General features: G+C 42.6%; 1 pseudogene; it reads right to left on the reverse strand.

Moving 5' to 3' along the window:
• Window positions 1-1,502: 1,502 nt before the first annotated feature.
• LOC136308458 (RNA-binding E3 ubiquitin-protein ligase MEX3C pseudogene) lies at window positions 1,503-2,965 on the reverse strand (annotated as a pseudogene).
• Window positions 2,966-17,186: the final 14,221 nt, after the last annotated feature.

The following is a 17,186-nucleotide window of genomic DNA, read 5'->3' on the forward strand; positions in this document are numbered from 1 at the left end:
AAAAAATAATTAGTAGAAAAAGCCACCAGGAAGCGTTTTGCCCTTTGAGTGCCAGCATGAATCTGGAAGCGTATTGAGGATAAAGTCATAGATGTCCACAGGTGAGCTGTAAAGGTATATCTTAAAGAAATCTTTCCTTGTGATTGGAAATAGTTTTGAAATGAAGTAAACTGGTTAGAGGTTGTCACAGGTGCTCTGGTGAATTATGCTAAGGACATTTTTATCCCTGCCCTCCTCCCTAAATTACTAAAAAATAAAAATGTATTTATAATGTGCAAGACAAATATGGGTTGAACCTGAAATGTTTCACACTTTGATCTAGAGTCTAAAAGGTAATCAATAGCTTGATCAGACTAATGATTGGAATGTTCGCATCCTCAGTTATTACCCAATATAAATGAATCCCAAGGCCCTTCTCGAAATGGGAAAAACCAGGTGGCCATTTCCACATTCCCTGACGGAGGCAATGGTTTGGAATTCATAACTGTCACAGTTGTGCTCCTGAACCACTGATTATACCAGCCAGGCGAGGTGGAGGTCAGTGTAACAGTTTTTCATCCCAAATTATAACCAGAGGTGGAGTAAACTGCCATCAACTCTGTTATTACCAATAAGTAATTTACACTGCATTAAAAAGTTACTTGCAATCCTGCAGAATTTGGCATAAAACTTGTTGTAAAATAAAAAACCAACCAACCTGTTTGATCAAAACTGGCAATATAAAGAAGCCAGCCCCAACGTGTCTGAATCATCTATAATGCCAAGTACTGTCCATAGACTCTTAATGTGATTAGGCCTTGGCATCCCTCATTTTGGAATCTTAGCTATCTATACTTCTCATAGGCTCATACAACCCTTAGTAACCAAACTGAATGTCAGTTTCAGCAATTCTTATACAAGCTATCCGGGGTCTACAGGATAATATTAATAATTCAAACCAAACAAATAGACAAGAGATCACTTAGGTTTAGTGTTACCATAGTAGTCTTTTATAAATTTACTAAGAACTTTAGCCTGATAACAGTTATAAGAATTCATTACGAAGTTTACTGGGGGTACCACTATACCCAAGGCTTTACGAATTCATATAGAGATGTGTGTGTGTGTGTGTGTGTGTGTGTGTGTGTGTGTGTGTGTGTGTAAATGTGGATTGCCTGAGTAACAGTTGGCTGATGGCAAACTGGACATGATGGTATTCTCTTTTCACAGATTTTGTTGGCACATTCCATGCAGAAGAGGTCATGTCCACATGGAACTAGGGCACCAATAACTTTATTCTCAAAACAAATCACACAGTTGTGCTTATGTCTTAGTTCTGGAGGTGAGCTAGAAGTGGGACCACCGTTGGAAGAGGAGTAACTATTGGTGCCATTAGAAAAAGCAGGGACGGCTTTGGCTGGTTGGCTGAGTGGTAGAGTGTCAGCCCAGCGTGTGGATGTCTGGGGTTTGTTTGTCAGGGCACACTAGAGAAGCAACCATCTACTTCTCTAACCCTCTCCCTCTCACTTCTCTCTCCCTCTCTCTCTTCCCCTCCTGCATCTATGGCTCAATTGGAGGAAGTTGGCCCCTGGTGCATGGCTCCATGGACTTTGCCTCAGGCACTAAGAAGAGCTCAGTTGCTGAGCAATGGAGCAACACCCCAGATGGGCCAAGCATCACTCCCTATTGGGCTTGCCAGGTGGACCCCGGTTGGGGCACATGCAAGAGCCTGTCTCTCTGCTTCCCCTTCTCTTACTGAATAAAAAAAGAAAGAAAAGAAAAAAAAAGAGTAGGGATGTGTATTGGTGGACCAACATGGTTGCCTGCACTAGATGGGTTGCTCCCAACCCTCCAAGCCATTGGGTCTTCAGTGCTCTCAGGAAAGGTGGGAGACAGGCAAGGAATGGCTGGCTGGCTTCCTCTATGCTGAGTCTTCATGCTTTCAGAAGGATCACTCCCAAAGCCAGAGATTGAGTTAACTGGTTTAAATGGATTCAGATAGTTTGTGTGGATGTTGGTAAAGAATCAAATTGGTAAAGAGTCAGGAGAATCAATTGCAAGATTTCTGAGTCTACAGATGGTAGTACATCTCCAAACCAAAAGTTTTCTATGCTAACTGGGCTTGTTGGATTAAAGTCAGACAGCCTATTGCTTCCAAAATAGAAATCCATGGCACCACTTTCCAGAGAACTGGAACTATGCTTTTGATAATTGAATATCCTTTTGATAAGAATATCATACTTGCATGGCTAGGCAGAACTGGATTGGAGGAGAGCCATGCAGCACAAAGAGTGCACTTTCAAAGCTTACATAGATACTGTTGTAATGGAAATCATTCTCTTCATTGAGCCCGGTATAGTTTTCAAGACCTATGGCAATATGCATTTTTATTTCTTCTCATGCTCTGTCAGCATTTTCAGGTATCCCTGTCACTTCAAAGACAGGCCCCTTAACCCTGCTCAGAATTGCCATGTATGTGTGGTTACGCTGCTGAATTCTTTTAAGAGTCACTCCTTTGGGTCCAACTACTAATGCTACCACACACTATGGGACCCTCAGTTGAACAGTGGTTTGGCGGGGAAGATGAGGACTTGACATCCCTCCCAAGGCAGGGCCATGTTTGTTTCAAGACATACAAATCATGGAGAAGTGCTATGTCACTGAGAGGATTTCTCTTTTGGCCATGGCAGCATCTTCTTTCCGTCCAATGACAACAAAATTGGGCTCTCCACCATGAACAGCCATCTTGGTATCCATGTTTATCTTTGGCATCAGTCCTTTAATTTTACAACCCTGATGACAAACAGTCTCAGTGACATGCTCGGAGCTGGGCACAGAGACACACCTGGTATTCATGCTCTTCTTCCACAGGGGAGCCACGAGCTCCCAGTTCAGGCCACTGCCCCACAGCTGCCAGAGCCATAGGGATGGGACAGCACCTCCGTCATTGCGCCTGGGCATCATGCGGCCTGTAGAGCACCCCCTGCCTTTCTGGCTAGTGCCTATCCAGTTGCTGCTTCATCTTTTGCCATGTGCACTTGGATATCTTGAGAACCTTATTAAAAGCCAAATCCTAACTCAACACCTTTGGTGTGGAGTCTGAAAGTCTGTGACTCTAACCAAGTCACTGGTGTCACTGCTGCTGCTGAAGTGGGGTCCACGCATGGAGAACCATTTGACCTGGCCCCTCAAACAGTGGAGCAGGGACCAGCATGTCAGCATTTGAGGGCTCGTTAAAAACACAGTTCTTTATACCCCAGTAAGACCCACAGAATCAGAATCTCGGGGGAAGGGGGAGGCCCTGGGACCTGTATTTTAACAAGGCCTTTCAGTTCTTCCTCACATGAGAATACTTGTCTGGAACTTGTGTAACATGTGTGCATTACATAAAGCTTCATTTCCCCGTGTCTGGCGTGAAGGATGGAGGGAAAGAAGACATGCATGTGATAAATCGTGTCAGCATCAGTGAACACCAAGAACAGGACCATTTAAGAGGCTCTGGTGATTCTCTGTGATGGTACCAGATGAGTGAGCTCATGCATGCGTGCTAAGGGCAGGGAAGAAGCAACCAATTCTAGAGCCCCCCAAACCATGCAGCCCTCAGAGTCTGCTGCTCAGTCCCAGAGGAGAGATGGCAATCTGAGATGAAGAAAGGGACCATGATCAGGCAACCAGGAGCTGTCACTCATCACGGCAGGAAAGAATTGTCCTGATGATGTTCAGGGCCTGCAGGAAGGCTCCTCGATTTTTCCTTTTAATACCTTTTCTGTGATTGCAGAAGCAATACTTTATATTCATAGAATATTTAGAGAATATTGAAAGACACAGAGAAAATGAAAATTATCCACAATCCTACTTTCTGGACATGACCACTTTATCCATTTGATATTTTGGTATATGTTCTATATCCTACCTAGACACACCCATATACACTGCTATATAGATAGAAACATTTTAGTGCATAGAAATATACACACATATTCATATTTATATATAATATCATACATAAAAATTCAAAATGAATACACACTTATGGTATATGGTATTTATGCATATACACAGACACTATATGATATTCATATATGTAATACATTTTTTAATATAAATATCCAGCCTTAGTCAGATATCTTGGTTGGGTAGAGCATCATCCTGATATGCCAAGGTTGCAGGTTTGATCCCCTGTCAGGGCACACACAGGAACAGTCTCTCTCTCTCTCCATTCCTCTCTAAATTCAATAAGTAAATTTAAAAATATATATATATACCTATATACGTGTACATTATACATCAGGGGTCGGGAACCTATGGTTCACGAGCCATATGTGGCTCTTTTGATGGCTGTATCTGGCTCGCAGACAAATCTTTAATAAAAAAATAATAACGTTAAAAATATAAAACATTCTCATGTATTACAACCCATTCATTTCCTACCGCTCATGTTCATGGTTGCACGTGGCTGGAGCCAATCACAGCTGTCCTCAGGGACAACACCAAATTTTTATTGGATAATGTCTAACGTACATGGTTCGTTGTATGGCTCTCATGGAATTACATTTTAAAATATGTGGCGTTCATGGCTCTCTCAGCCAGAAAGGTTCCGACCCCTCTTATACATATATAACATTTATATAAATATATGCATATATTATGCATAGATTATGTATTTTATATAAAATACATGCATATGTATGCAAAGATATCAATATATACTCTAAATATGTAGAATATATAAATACTATAAATATAAATTTTCTATAAACTTAAATATACATATAAAACTTTGTAACCTACTTCTCTTACACTTAGCACTACATGGCTCTTAACGAACTTAAATGGGACAGCTATAAAGTGCAAATTTTAAATTCTCCAGGTGTCCCCCACTGACCACTCTGCTCGTCTCCCCCCACCCCACCCCGTCACCACTAGAGATTATGCGGATTTGTAGGTTACATGAGGACTCAGCAGAAAGTGATGAGATAGAATCAACCCTTCCTCCCGGTTAGAGCCAGTGAGCCAGGTAATTACATTGAGAGAGCCAGCTCTGATCCCGGGGTGCCAGGTCACCACCTGTCACACTGACATCCTTCACACGCCAGCCCACATGCACAGGACCAAGTCAGGAGACAGAGCCAAACCAGCAGCCTCTCCAACGTTTTCCTGTATGTTTCCATGCAGACACCCGACTCTCCAGGATGGTGCTGAGTTTAAAAATGCAGAGTGAACTGAAATTATTGGGCTTTTGAGCTAACGGGATCCACACTGGTGTCCTTAAAAGGCTTAGAAATCATCATCATAAAGCCACACACAGGCTGACCTACAGATGGTCCCAGATCCACCACAGAACCTGAACACCTCCTCTTGCCTTTATCTTTATTAAGAAATCAATCCAGGCAGAGTCTAAAAATTTTTAAACAGAATGAAGCAGGCTTTCATTAAGACCCTTTAAAAATAAATGATTTCACAGAGCTCATTTCCATGTTTGTTCTATTGATTCAATTTAAAACAAATTTTAACACAGAGCTCATAATAAGCTGAAAACAGTCCAGGGATCATTTTCATTTTTTTGGAATAATAAGTTTTACTTTTTTTCCCCTCTACTGCTGCAATTATAATAGAATAGAAAATTAGATTTTAATTAATGAGTAAACGTGCCTCTGCTCCAATCACTGGAAATTTTGAGGCGGTAAATCTACGGTGTAGAGAAGACACATGGCTCCAAAAAATGGCTGGAAAAAAAGATGAGTTCTTCATCTGGTGCTTTTTTCCAGAAGTTAAAGGCAATTCAAAGCACGTTTTTCAAGCCAGGATGAAAACCTTATGCACGGGCGAGCAGGAATGCTTTTGCTAATGCACAGACTGGGTACAGCTTCCATGGTCCCTCTTAACACCTTGGAGGGGCTTCCCTTGTTAGAGGAGCTCGAGCCAGCAGACTTGCTACCAGAGACACCTGCTTCTGTCTCCAGGAGTCAACTTAGTATGTAGTGAAGAATGCAATTATTTATGCCCTTTCTACACTTCTCAGCTCTCTCTTCCCAGCTGCCCAATGATCTCTTTTGTCTCTGGTACTGCCATTATAAGCCTTATTAGTTATAGATCAATCTCTAATTTGAAGGGATGAGCTAAGACTGTAGGGGATCTCATTAACATAAGATTAAAAGCGGACTCAGATACTGATTATATCTTTTTAATTTATTGTTGATTTCAGAGACAAAGAGGAAGGGAGAGAGAAACATCAATTTATTGTTCTGCTTACTTATTCATTTATTGGTTAATTCTTGTATATACCCTAGCCAGGGAATTGAACCCACAAATTTGACATATCAGGAGGATGCTCTAACCAACTGAGCTCCCCAACAGCACTTAAAGACTAATTACTTTGTAACAAAAGAAGGGGGGGGGAATCAGGCTGGGTTTAGGTTTGAGCAAAGCAGTTTCTCAGAAATGAGCACATTTGTAAAGGATATTTTAAGATATACATGTCATATTTTGATTTTTTCTGTAACTCTAATGTTTAATTCTTTCATTGCTGATGGTTAAATGCTCAAATGTGTGCTTATATAGATACATGTATCAGGACACAGTAATTTTGATGGGAAGGTGTTGACTAAATTTAAAGCCCAAATGTGAACCAGGAAGACACGTAGTCAAGTTCAAACATATGTATGAAATGTTAAATAAGTTTCATTTATTAGTAATTACTCACCTATCCTGTTGACCTGTCTTCATCAAAATAAGGAGCAATGATGTTTTTGAAAGCTACATATAGTCAACTAAATTTTTCTACCTTTTTGTGTAGGTTATAATGGGCCTTTATTTTATACTATGATAATGATGGTAGATGGTAGTTTTATAGTTCTTTTATATTATTGGGGTTTCTTTCATTTTGTTTTTTATGTTCTGATTTAAGGGAAAGAAATCTGGTTACTTTAGGTTGTTTGCTATAGGTTTGTTTCTCTTAATTATACAGATAAGTTTGTTATCAAATAAGAGTGATATTGGCTGTAAGTAACACAACTCAATTCACTGTGGCTTGAACAATAAAGATTACTGTCCCACATAATGCGGCATCTGAGGGTTATTGGCATTGGTTCTGTGTTTCTAACTGGCTACTCTGCCATCTGTATTCCGTCAGCCCATGGCCTTCAGGTATGAGCACTGTGGTCCTGAGAAGGCTGATTCCGTTACAGGCATCATATCTGTGCTCTAAGGCAGGGAGGAGAAAGCACAGTGCTTGAAGTGCTAGGAGGCAGAGTAGTACACTTCCCAGAACTGCCCCTCACCCCTTGCAACTTCTGCTTAGGTCCCATTGGCTAGAATTGTGTCACAGTGTCACATGCTCACTCCCAGCTACAGAATCCTTTGAGAAAGTGGTGAGCTCTCACCTGCGCTTTGGTACTATATTGGAGAAAGACAAGGGAAAAATGGGGCACGCGTGTGGGGTTCATTGCCCAACGAACAGTGTCTGCCATACCTGTGAAATCAAGGTTTGACCCCTATCCCAGTATTGGGCAAGCCTTGGTCCCTGAAGAAGCAGCAAGAACATCAACTGGAAATTTGCTAAGAAATACAAGTTCTGGGACGCTATCCTAAACCAAGAGAACCCAAAGCTGGGGGTAGTGCCCAATAATCAGGTGATTGGCATGCAGAGGACCACTGCCTTAGCTGTTGCCTCAGGATCATTTCTGGGCAGGGTGAGAGCATGACTTCTAGAAAAACGACCAAAGAACCACCTGGGGCCAAGGGGTGTTTCAGATCACAGCTGACCCCTGAACAACATATATGTGTGTGTGTGTGTGTGTGTGTGTGTATACAAACTTGTTGACCCTCCACATCTACAGATCCTCTACCACAGAGGCAAAATATAATACGTTGTTCTGGCCCCTTGGCACAGCTCCTGTTGATCACCAGTTTTCAAACTTAAGTTTCAGAATTATTTTGCTGGGCCCAGCCCCCAACTCTCTAGAGGGTTTGAAAATGTGGTCATATCATAAGTCTAGCTCGGGGACTCTAAATTTTCTGTTCTAATAATTTCCAGATACAGCTGAGGCTGCTGGCCACACACACTCAGGTGTGGTCAGCAGAACAGGAACAGTGGCATCACCTGGGAGCTTGTTAGAGACGGAGGTTTGGGGACAAATATACAGTGACACAAAATGATTTGACTTTGGGTGATGGGCCTACAACACAGTCAACAGTTCAAATGCTATGGAGACGTTCGCCTGAAAGTTGTGTACTCTGATTGAGCAATGTCACCCTATTAAATATAATTTTCTAAATAAAAATTAAAAAAAAAAAAACAAATGCAGTTTTTTCTGGCTTATCCCAGGCCAACTGAGTCAGAATCTCTGGGTGGCACCGGATATCTGTATGTTAACAAGCCTTCAAGTTCACTCTGAGGTACTCTAACGTTCGACAATCACTGTACTGGACTGCTGCTTCTCAAAAGGTCTGATATACCTGAATTATCTACGGACCTTGTTAAAAATGCCGATTCTAATTTAGTGGACATAGTAATCCGCTAGGGGGCCGCCATGCCCAAGTGCCACAGACTGGGTGGTGAAAACCGACAAAAATTTATGTTCTCACAGTTCCACAGGCTCAAAGTCCAAAATCAAAGTATCGGCAGGGTGGGTTTCTTCTGAGGCCTCTCTCCTTGGCTTCTCCTATCCTCACATGGTCTTTACTCTGTGCAAACACATTGTGTCCCAATTCCCTCTTCCTACAAGGACACTGGTCATGTTGGATTAGGGCCCGCCCTAAAGATCTCCTTTTAACTTAATAACCTCGTAAAGTCCCTTGTTTTAAAATATGAATACATTCTGAGGTGCTGGAGGTTACACGTCAACATACAAATTTGGGAGAGACACAGTTCAGATACTGAGTGAAGTCTGAAATTCTGCATTTCTACCGAGCACCCGGGAGATAACGTGCTGTTGATGTGTGGACCCTCCTCTGAATGACGCTGGTCTGAATGCAGCTGCCACCTTCAGGGCACGCCAGTCTGCACCGCTCTTACCAATGCCTGGTGTCATTCCTCAGGTGTGCTGAATAAAATAAATTCCCATTGTTCAGGAGCAATTACTCTCCAACTTTAATGTGCATCAAATTCACCTGGGGAAGTTGTCAAAAAATGTAAGTTTCTTACCTGACCTGCGGTGGCGTCGTGGGTAAAAGCGTCGACCTGGAACACTGAGGTCGCTGGTTCGAAGTCCCGGGCTTCCCTGGTCAAGGTACATATGGGAGTTGATGCTTTCTGCTCCTCCCTCCCTTCTCTCTCTCTCTCTCTCTCTCTCTCTCTCTCTCTCTCTCTTTCTCTCTCCTCTCTAAAATGAATAAATAAAATATTTTAAAAAAAAATGTAAGTTTCTGAGTCCCATCCCCAGTGAGTCTAATTAAGTGGTCTTTGAAGGGACTAAATGTATTCTTACTTTGACCAAGCATCGAATGCCGCTCAGATACAGGTGGTCCTGCAGACTACACTTTGAGAAGCACTGATCTACCAGGTTTGTATCTTGCCTTCTCAACAGTCCTACTTGATTCTTTGAGGCAGGAAACATTTCTACATCACTGTGTCTCAAAATTTAATTGGCCTGAGCTTCCCCAGAAATGCCATAAACATGCAGATTTGGAGTCAGGAGGTCTGGGACGGCATCTGAGAAGCAGCAGTTCTAACAAGCTCCCAGGTGTTGTCAGCGAGGCTGGTCTATGGACCACACTTTGACAGTGACAAGATTTCACATCTCACACTAAGGAGCTCTTTGCATAATTCATGCATTGACCATTTATCTTTCATACATCTTTACACTTTAATGCAGTACATAATATAATAAACCTTCCATTATCTGATCTTCTCCAAATTGATTCCTCCAGGAGTTCATAGAATTCTTAATTCAATTGTCTTGGGGACAATCCTTGAGTAATGGGAATTAGAATTTTGGATTGCAGGATCAGAATTCTAAGTAACTTTGACAAATTGGAGAAATGTTACATTATAAATGAACAGGATTAAGTCCTAGAAGGCTAGGTACAGACAGTGCCCTTAGGCATGAAAACTAAAGGACATGCCATGAAGAGACCTGTAAAGCACACACAAAGTGGCAACCCCGAAGCTCATCACTCAAGGGGAGAAATTATGCTAAAAATGAGCATCCGGACAAGAAACTGCAGAGGAGCAAGATAGCAAGTGCCTCCTTTAAAATGTGAAGCCCTGAGTTACAAAGACAGATAACTAGGTGTGAAAATTATTTGGCATGGTACTAAGTTTTAAATATTATACTCAGGATAATTATATTTGCATGGCTTCTAAACTGATTTTGACATTATTTTCTATTCAGGTTATGCCAGCTATATTTCCCCCTGATAGTTGTGAAAATCAATCCCAGCATATTATATAGAATCACCTGTGCCACGTTTAAAACTACCTATATCCAAATCCATCTGTATTAATTTCTCAGGGCTGCTAGGTAACAAAGTACCACAAGCTGGGTGGCTTAGAACAACAAAAATTATTGTTGTTCTAAAAATTGTATTATTGTCACCCAGTTCCAGAGACTGGAATTTCTAAATCCACGTGTCAGCCATACTGCCTCTGAAACCTGCAGGAGAAGGATCCCTTTCTGCCTCTCCCAACTGCTGGTACCCCCCACTGTTCCTGTGCCCTGTGGCAGCATAACTCCAATCTAATCCTAACATGGTCACCCCTTTATGTCTCTCTCTTTATTTTTTCATTTTTAGCGAGAGCAGGGGAGGCAGAGACAGACTCCCGCATGCACCCCGACCAGGATCCACCTGGCAAGCTCACTAGGGGACAATGCTCTGCCCATCTGGGGCCACTGCTCTGTTGCAAATGGAGCCATTTTTTAGCACCTGAGGTGGAGGCCATGGAGCCATCTTCAGCGCCTGGGGTCATCTTGTTCCAATCAAGCCATGGCTGCAGGAGAAGAGGAGAGAGAGAAAGAGAGAGAGAGAAGAGAGACAGGGAGGGGTGGAGAAGCAGATGGGTGCTTCTCCTGTGTGCCTTGACCAGGAATCAAACCTGGGACATCACACGCCGTGCTGATGCTCTACCACTGAGCCAAGCAGCCAGGGCCCCTTTAAGTTTCTTTACATCACATTTCCTCCATGCATGCCTTGTATGTATTCAAACTGCTCCTTTTTGTAAAGACAGTAGTCATATTGGATTAGGGTCCACCCTAATAATGCCTTTAGTTTAAATGGATTACCTCTTTAAAGATACTAATTCCAAATAAAGTCATATTCTGAAGTACTTGAGGTTAAGTTTTCAACATAACTTTTTGGGGAGACATGATTCAACCCATTACAGCATCCCAGACCAATTACATCAAGGTCTTTGGGGTGCAGCCTGGACATTAGGATGTTGTAAGTGCCCAGGAGATTCTGACACATAGCTAGGGCTGAGTACCACTGCCCTGAGCGAAGGTCTGACACAGCCACCATTGTCCTGGGGAGTGGCCTGTCCTGATGGGCATGACTGGTGAGTAGGACTTTATCTCAGAATGTTGGCTAAAGCACTCCAGCTGAGGCAGTCGGAAACAATTAACATTCTAAAGCAGTGATTCTCAATCTTGAACCCACGTGGAACAGCCCAAGAGCTTTAAAAGAATCCCAAAGCCCGGGTGCACCCCAGAGAGTCTGGGGTGATCGATCTCAGGTGAGTCTAGGGCATGGAGTCTTTCAAAAGCTCCCTACCCCCAACCCAGGCCACCCTACTATGCAACCAATATGAGAACTACTCTTGACCAACAAAGACGTACTATGAAGTGGCCAAACTGGCCCTCACACTGGAAGCGCTGGAACCAGGACCCCAGACTCTGGACCCCAGGACTCTGCTCTTTCCAGTCTTACTTTTGTAACCATTTATCTTTCAATAATAAGCTGAAGGATTTTTAAATATTATCTTTCCATTCCTCATAGAATTTTGGTCAAATATTTTTCATTAAAAAAAAATTAAATTGGAATTTCTCTAACTCTACTTCCCAATCAATTCCCCTTTCTCACCTTACTATCAGCAAAGCTTTTGTACTATTCTAAACTCATCTTCGTTGATTCTCCCTTCCCAGGTGGTTCATAAGCCTCTGTCACGTGCTTCTGACTTGACTATTTCCCTCAAACTGAACTCAACAAGGCCTCCTAGTTGCCAAACACGAAAGACATTGAGTCCTCATTTTATCTGAACACTACTGTAGGGTATTCAACACCTTTGCCCATTCCCTCCCTCTCAAGCTCTTCCTCAGCCTTCCATGGGGTCATTCCTTTCTGTTTCCTGTGGGGACTCTTCTTGTTCACCTGCCTGTTAAGTAAATTGTGTTCTCCATCTTAGACCTCTTTTTGTCTCATTACTAATTCAGTTGAAGCACACAAAATTATGCTATTTGTAGGCTAAAACTGGTTGAATACCGGACATGTCATATGGTTTAACCTAATGCTCTGTCCCAGTACAATGTTAATTAAACATGGCTTCAACTATTGCCTGTAAACGGGGCTGATACTCAGACCAGTTGTTAAAATATTGCAGTATTGCCTACCAACTGGTAAATAGTTGGTAGACTACTACCCTCTCCCCACAAGTGCCCTCTCATTATCCTGACTTTTCTGCCTCCTTTCCTGTGACCCTTGACACTTTCAATAATTCAATAACTAAATGTAAAAGGCCACATAACAAGGGAACCCTGAGACCCTGCTTTGAGGTTATAAGCAGTATCAGTTCTAATTAGTTGCTGTCCATGTTGTGCTGATTGTGAAATATCCTTATATTAACCTTATGTATTTGTTTTCCAAATGTATCTATCCAACTAAGTCACATTTACTTAGCCTCAGACCCATATTGCCACCTGATTCTTCCTACTTTGATATCACCTAGATACATAAAAGTCAATAGGCCCAAGATAGAACAGCAGCCCTCCCTTCCCCACAACGTAACAGACTTTGGTGGCAGCAATGAACTACACCTCCAATTAGCTGAGTGCTTGTATAGCCCCTCACACACTGACTCTGGGCTTGGCCACTAGACTTGCTTTGGCCAGTGGGACAGTATCAAGCATGATGGAAACAGAGACTCAAGAAGTGCTATCCTCTGGGAAAGCTCACTCTTGGAGGCGTCTGCCAAACTCTTAAGATGCTCAGACTAAACTTCTGTGCAATGACAGCACAGTGAGAGAGAGAGGTGAGGGGAGAAGGATTGAGACCCCAGGAAGTCACAGAGCATCCCCACTCTATCCTGTCCAAATGCCTGGCCTACAGAATTCTGAGCAGTGAAGTGGTTGTTGTTTCAATTTTCCTGATTAGCCAGGGTTCTCCAGCAAAGCAGAACCACTGTGTGTGTGTGTGTGTATATATATATGTATGTGTGTGTATCTGTGTGTGTGTGTGTGTGTGTGCGAGTAGATACATTTAGAATCAATTGATTGACTAATTGACTAGTTGATTAGATTAAAATAAGTTGGCAAACATGATGATGGAGACTGAGAAGTCCCAAAATCTGCAAGGTGAGTCGGCAAGCTGGAGACCCAGGAAGGTCAATAGTGAACTGCTGCTGTGGTTCTGGTCCAAAGTCCAGGAAACTTATGACCCACAAAGAGCTGATATTTCAGTTTGAGTCTGAACATAAGAAAATGTCAATGGTCCTATTCAATGGCGGTCTGGCAAAAGAATTCTCTTTGACTCAGGGAACATCAGCCTTTTTGTTTTATTCAGGCTTTTGGCTGATTGGATGAGGCCCACCCATCTTTGGGAGGGCAATTTGCATTACTCCATCTACCAATAAAGATGTTAATCTCATCTAAAAGCACCCTCCCAGAAACACCAGAATAAATTTGACCAAATATCTGGGATCCCATGGCCCAGTCAAGCTGATGAATTAATTTAACCATCACAGCCTCCAAGCTTGTGAACGGTTTGTTATATATCAATAGAGGACAGACAAAAAAGAAAAAGAAAGAAAATGTGCTCTTTATATAATGTGGTTCAAGACTGACCTATATAATACAGACTTAAATCTAGTCCTTATATAATAGGAGAGAATTACCAAGAAATAATATTTTTATTCATCTAGTACCTGGATCCATATTCTAGGATGATTCTAGAATAGAAGAGACAGGATAATGAGAGGGCACTTCTTCTGCTGTACTGTTTTCCTTTATTTGCATTTGATCACCAACACTTTTTAAATTCTACCTCCTAATTAATTTCAAAAACTCTTGAACCTTACTGCTACTGCCTTTGAGAGGACAAAGATGCCAACTACCCGGCATTATGGCATCTTCCCTCCCTTCAATGACCACAGTGAAAAGGGCCAGTCCAACAAGGCTCTGTGTGCAGCTCAGCCGAGAAGGGGGCCACATGATTCGCCTCAGCCCTGCACTCCAGGCATTTACTGCAGATCAATCACACCGTGTGCAACCTCTTTGCCACCCTGTTCTAGACCCTTCTGATTTATCACCTGTTAACGCAAAAGCCATTTTGCTGGTTACGCCAACCTCTCTGACATGGCCCAAATCAATTTATCTTCCACTTTTTTTTTTTTTTTTACAGGGACTGCCAAATTAATCTTTCTAAAATGTATTTAACCTCGTTTAGGTTGTCGACCTGTACTCACCCATGGACTCAGGGCTGTCTGGGTGTGTGCTAGTTAGATTGACTACAAAGACGGCTCCAGCTCTCTGCCCTTCCCATGGCCCTGTCCCTTGCAGCTTCTCCCAGTAAAAGAGGTTTATTTCTTCACCCCTTGAATCTGGCTGGCCTGGTGACTTGCCTTGAATAGTGGAGTCACATTGTAGAGATTCTAAGCCTAGGCCTCGAGAAGCTTTGAGCACTTGCTCTCCCTAGAAACCCTGCCACTGCTAGGAGAACAAACCTGGGCTAGCCTGCTGGGGGACAAGACATGACATGGAGTGGAGACACATGTCTCCAGCTAAGGCCATCAGACATGTCAGATAGCAGAGCCGAGAGCAACAAAGCCACCCGACTACCCACAACTGACCACGAGTAGATTAATAAACTGCAGCTACCCAGGGGAACCCCAAGCTGGGTGGTTGTTTGTTACACAGCATTTCATGGCCATGAGTAGGTGACACAAGTTCATATGAATGACTGTGCAAAGCAGGTCTATTTGCATGATACATTAAAAACACTACGGCTGGAGAAGTTATCCAACTGAGTCAAGGAATCAAATATAGAAGCCAGCAAACTCAACAGGTGGCTACAGTAGGAACACCTTTCCTAGGCTATGAGAATGCAGTGCAGCACCCACAGGCTCAACGATGTTGGTGTGAGCACTTCCGTCACCTGTGGAGACAAAGCCCATGTCAGCACTTGAGTATCCCCAGAATCTCCCCAGGCATTTGCTGGTATCAGCAGCCATGGCAGCTGACATCGTACAGGGAACTGAAGCCGGAATAATGGTAGACCCCACACATCGCTAAGAAAATTGCAATTGTGAGAACATTTGAGACACCTCCAGGGGACTAACAGACATAAAAAAGAAAGAAAAAAAGGCACCTTGAAGTGTCCTGCTGGGAAAAGAATGCTTTGTGATCATGTTTTTGACTCTATCTTATCTCACAACAAACCCTAATGTGGACTTGGAAAAAAGGTTTTCTAAATGTCTCAATTGTTCCATAATCCACCCCTGTCCTCAAAAAATAAAATAAAATAAAACTTGTTAACACTGCATACAGGTTTATTCCTCTCTCACCTGACATGTATCAGGCCCACGCATTCACACACACAATTTCCACCTGCATCATTTCTACGTGTTTATGCTCCCTCTCCCCACACCTCTTAAATCTTAAGGTTTCTCATTTCCTGAGAAATCGAGCGGAGAGGTATAGCGTCTGTTTCTGAAAGAACATTTCATAAGCCCCACCGTTGACCTCATTATATGACACAAGATTTCATGCAAGGAATGGAAGCTATAGTTCTATTCTTAAAGCTACAGTGTAAACAAGGGGAAGGTGTTCTATTCCTTCTAGCAGCAGCAGAAATATGAAACTGGTAGTAGAATTTTTTAAAAAGGCCACAAATTCATTGCAGTTCTTGTCTTTCATGGTAAAGTCTAGTTCTCCACTCTTTGAATCTGGCCGTAGCTGTGTGAGTTGCTTTGGCTAACACATAATGCAATGAGAGGCTTGAAAAATGTTTGCACAGTCCTGGCCAGTTGGCTCGGCAGTAGAGTATGGGCCTAGGTTTGATTCCTGGTCAGAGCACACAGGAGAAGAGACTGGCTGCTTCTCCAACTGGCCCTTTTCTCTCTCTCTCTACATCTGCCAAAGCCATGGCTAACCTCAGGCACTAAAATAACTGCTGCTGAGTAATGGAACAGCACCCCAGAAGGGTAAAGCATCGCCCCATAGAGGGCTTGCCTGGTGGATCCTGGTCAGGGCATGTGTGGGAGTCTGTCTCTCTGCCTCCCCACATCCTACTTAATTTAATAAAAAAAGAAAGAAAGAAAAGAAAGAAAGAAAGAAAGAGAGAGAGAAAGAGAGAGAGAAAGAAAGAAAAAGAGAAAGAAAGAGAAAGAGAAAGAGAAAGAAAGAGAGAAAGAAAGAAAAAGAGAAAGAAAGAGAAAGAGAAAGAAAGAAAGAGAAGTGCTTGCACACTGACACTTGCTCTTCTTCTGCTGTACTTGAAACCATGAGATAAGAGTTTGAAGGAGTCCAACCTAGCCTGCTGGAGAGGCCAAGTAGAGGGGAAAAGGGCACCCCAGCCTTCAGCCCACCAACCGCTGCGTATATGAGGGAGGTCGTTATCACCCATCCAGTGCCAGCTGAGTGGTCCAGTGCAGCTGCCACAAGAGTGAGCTTAGGTAGACAAGCTGAAGAATGGCCCAGTTTAGCCCAGTCCACAATATTGTAGGCAAAAAATGATTATTTGGAGTAAGCCGCAACGTTTTGGATAGCTTGTATATGCAGCAAAGGCTAATGGGTTCATCACAAAAAAATAAGGGGTACAACATCAGAGGTGAATGATGCAGTGAGAACTCATAACACCTCGTTTAAGATGGGCTTTCCAAACCACAGCAATGTGCAAAGGGGATAGGCTGGGAGAATTTATTTCTGCCTCTATTGTCAGAAGCTTATTTTAAATGCGCACAGAGGAACAAAGACAAAACAAATTAGAAAATCAAATCAAAACAAAACCTTCTCTCAAATCTAAGAAAGTGAAACAGGTTTGTTGTTGTTGTTGTTGTT

Source organism: Saccopteryx bilineata, chromosome 6 (genome assembly GCF_036850765.1).
Source record: "Saccopteryx bilineata isolate mSacBil1 chromosome 6, mSacBil1_pri_phased_curated, whole genome shotgun sequence".
Classification (NCBI taxonomy): domain Eukaryota; kingdom Metazoa; phylum Chordata; class Mammalia; order Chiroptera; family Emballonuridae; genus Saccopteryx; species Saccopteryx bilineata.